Source organism: Macaca mulatta, chromosome 11, assembly GCF_049350105.2.
Source record: "Macaca mulatta isolate MMU2019108-1 chromosome 11, T2T-MMU8v2.0, whole genome shotgun sequence".
NCBI classification, from domain to species: Eukaryota; Metazoa; Chordata; class Mammalia; order Primates; family Cercopithecidae; genus Macaca; species Macaca mulatta.
In genome coordinates, this window is record NC_133416.1 from 61,590,081 (window position 1) to 61,593,969 (window position 3,889).

General features: G+C 52.1%; 1 long non-coding RNA gene across 1 annotated transcript in view; it reads left to right on the top strand.

The window, feature by feature from the left end:
* The first annotated feature begins 101 nt into the window (after positions 1–101).
* The window catches only part of LOC114670863 (uncharacterized), a 106,230-nt gene continuing 102,442 nt past the window's right edge, over positions 102–3,889 (top strand). The window contains exon 1 of the long non-coding RNA XR_003720651.2: positions 102–138. This is a non-coding gene — a long non-coding RNA (uncharacterized LOC114670863). The remainder of the gene's footprint in view (positions 139–3,889) is intronic.

Consider the following 3,889-nt stretch of genomic DNA (forward strand, 5'->3'; position numbering starts at 1 on the left):
ACTCAGGGCTCCGCGAGGGGGCGTCCTGGCCCCTCCCGCTTCCTCCCGCCCTTCTTCTTGCTGCCTGCTGGCCTCCTGGGTTTACGGTGTCACTGCGGCCAGGGCTGGGGGAACAGGACGTGTAGAAGACGGTGTGAGGTGATGGACGAAGCTGGAAACTAGGATGCCTGGGTTCCCGGGAAGGGCTGAGTCTGAGGGCGGGAAGTCCGGTTCTGGGCTGATATGGGGTGGGAAGGGGAGTCGGGGGGAGGCGGGCGGGGGTGCCTAAGTACTTTGGGAGGCGATGGGCCTTGGGTTGGGTGGGATACCTAGGTTCCCTCCAGAGTGATGGACTGAGCAGGGGGCAGGGGAAGTGCAGCAGAAATTGTGTGGGTCCTAATTTGTTGTTCTGGCTTTGGAGCAGGATGCCTGGGGGCTGGGCCTCTGAGGTGAAATGGGATGTTGAAGATGGATCCCAGGTTGAGTTCTGGCTGGGGTCTGAATGCCTGGGTCGTTAGGGAAGGTCTCAGCGAAGAGATTGCAATCAATGGACCTGAGGAGATGGAAATAGAAGCTTGTAACCGAGATCATTAGGGCAACTGGAAGATGACAGAAAATTGAGAACTGAGGCACCTTGTAGAGATTACCTGGATTGGGGTGGGGTGGCGTCGGGGAGCATCTATTCAGGGCCTAAATCTGGGGCATTCCCCACTAAGGCCAGCTTCGATTGAAGAGGACTGGTGCAGAGGCATGAGGGTATTTGGTGAGGTGGAGGGGAAGATGGAGGGTAGGACAAAATGTCTGAGCTGGGGAGAATGTCAGGAGGGAGAGGAAGTACATGCCACTCGGAGGTATTCTTTTCTTTTCTTTTTTTTTTTTTTGAGACCCGAGTCTCGCTCTTTTGCCCAGGCTGGAGTACAGTGGTGCGATCTCAGCTCACTGCAACCTCTGCCTCCTGGGTTCAAGCAATTCTCCTACCTCAGCCTCCCGAGTAGCTGGGATTACAGGCGCCCGCCACCACACCTGGCTAATTTTTGTAGTTTTAGTAGAGACAGGGTTTCACTATGTTGGCCAGGCTGGTCTTGAACTCCTGACCTCAGGTGATCTGCCTTCCTCGGCCTCTCAAAGTGCTGGGATTATTGGTGTGAGCCACCATACCCAGTCCACTCAGAGGTATTCTTAAGGGACTCCAGTACAAGGCTGGAGTCTGGGACACTGCAGATGTCTGGGGAATATGGAGCCTGAACTTGTCTGTACTTGTCTCAAGAGGGAGGGTGGCAGGCAGATTTCCCAGAATGCCACACAGTTAGCTTCAGGCCAACCCCAATCAGAGGAAAAGTGGGTGGGAACTGGAACATTTGAGGTTTAGGCAGGTAGAAGTGGAGGGGAAGAAGTCGGTGAAAGGGTGGTGGGACTGAAGTTTTGGAACAGTTTAGGAAGGGGAAAGAGACTGACATTCCTGGGTTCTGGAGGGAAATTGGGAAGGTGCAGGAAGTTGGAGTTTCTGTTTCTGGGTGCCAGCAATCTCTTGCCCTCACCCCAGTAATCTGGTTTGAAGAAAAGACCTGTTTCTGTACCTGCCAAGACACTCCAGCTCAAGGGCAAGAGAATGCTGGGAGTGCCAATGCCTTAGTCTCCTTCTGATTCAGTGGGGCAGAGATCTCAGGTGATTGGCCTTGCTGCCCAAGTCTGGTGTTGGGAGAGGATATGGGGTTTCTGGGTCCATCAGAGGAGGTCCTCCTGCTCTGGGTCTGTCCTGCCACCATGCTGGTCAACTCTAGTATGAAAAACCTTGCTTCTCCTTAGACCCTGCCCCTCCTTTCCTCTTCCCATTCTTTCTCCTCCTGGGTGGACTCAGAGAGTAAACAAAAGTCATTATCAGGCATGGTCAATTGGTTTTAGAGACCCCTTTGCCCTCAGCTGTTGTCCACCCTGCCACACTGCCCCAGGGACTCTGGGTTAGGAAGACCTCAGAAGAGGGGTTGCTTAAGCTTACCAAGGGGCGGCAGCTGGCTAGAGGACGGGTGACCTTGCAGGCAGCTGGGGTGGGGGGAAGGTGTGTGGGGTGAATTCATTATTGATGAGCCCTGCACCCCGGGCTACTAATGAGCCCAGGCCGGCTGCTCTAATTGATGTCAAGAAACTTGAGACCCCCAGATCAGCTTCCCGCCTGCCAGCTGCCTCTCTTGAGCCCCCTCCCCCTCCCTGCACCCCCAGCTGCTCTGTTCACTTCCTAAGACCTCCTTTCCTTCTCCTTTTCATCTCTACCAACACAGCCAAGGATAGGGCTCAGGCCTTCCGGCCCCCTACGCTTCTGGCCCCCCTACACTTAAGTCTCAAGGTGGGAGTCACACTTCCTTCGGAGGGTTGGGAGATTTGGGAGAAGAAACTTAGACCAGGAGTCTGAGAATTACAGCTCAGGGAAAGAGAGGCTCATACTAGATTACGTCTGTGGCATTTCTGAGCTCAAGGAATTTCTTCCTTGTATTGTGCATCCCGGGTAAGAACTTGTCACTGTCTCAAAAGTACAGGCCCTACACAGTGACACACCCATGACACCAGCCCAGTTTCCACAGCCCACTTCCCTTCCTTATTTCCTCCTCACGACAGTGGAAGACATTTTAGGTCTGGCGCCTGAAGTTTGGCTGCTTCTACCCCCAGCTCTCTCCCAAGAGGGGGACTCCTCTTAATATATCCAGTATGCGATTTCCTCCCTCTAGAATTTCTGGTGCCTTGTTATGCCATGGCTGCCATTCTTAGAAATGCTAGGGGGTTCTTTGTCTCATGCTGCCTCTTCTACCCCATCAGCTCCTTTTCGTTTATGGGTTCTGTGAAGACATTCCTGACTCGGAGCATTCTAAGAAGTCACAGACTGGAGCGTGGTCCAGGCTTGGTCTCCCAGGAGGGATATTTTATGCAGGCCCTGCTAGGCAGGAGCCTGAGTTAATGAGAATAGTCCTGGTGATGGGGGAAGAGGGTGAGGTGGACCGCATACCCTACCTTCCCAAATTTCCCATAAATTTGTGGCTATGCTGCCCTCTGGTGGCTGAATTTTAGTCTATCCTGACAGGGACATCTTTGTCTCCAACAACCCCAATGGCTCTCCCTCTTGCTGCATGTTGTGACAGGCCTTGAGGAGAAAAGAGGACCCTGAGGATCCCTCACTTTGCATGATTTATCTTCAAAGATCTGAACCCTGTGGCATGTTGGTTAAGAATTCGGACTTTCCCAGTCAGATAAGGCTGAGTTTCACTCTGTTCTGCCACTCACTGTGTGACTTTGCACAAGTTATGTAACCTCTCTGGGCCTCAGTTTCCCTTTGTGTAAATGGGATTAATAGTACCAACCTCACAGAACCCTGTGAGAAATTAAATGTATGCAAACTAACACCCCCTACCAGCACACAGTAGCAATGAAAACAAAGCAATACAAAAACCTAACTGGGCTTTCTTCTAATTTAGTTCTATGGCTTTTTCCTCTCATTTCATTATTCTGATTTAGGGAAGCCTGGGAAATTTTCTGAACCATCCTTCCCCACCTCCACCTTGGACCTCCCCCTTTGCTTTCTTCTCTAATCCTGAAACCCAAAGAGAAGAGATTCCTTTCGCTTCTCCCTTGGGAGTGTTGGGGACCAGATCTGATGGGGGATGAGGGAGGGGGAGAGGAGTCAAGCCCTGCTTTCTCTCCTTCCATCACGTCTTTCACCTAAGAAGGGAATCCAGAACTAGTTTCACAGTGTCTAGGGGGTCGTACTTCTGGCCCCGAGTGGAAAGAAGCCATGAGAGAAATAGGCATCTGCTTTCCACCAAGCCGCTTGGTTCCAGGATGGGTTTGGAAAGAGTGAGGTATGAGATCACAGATTCTAGTTCTGGTCAGTGGGGGCACTGGGTCAGATCACAGATTCTAGTTC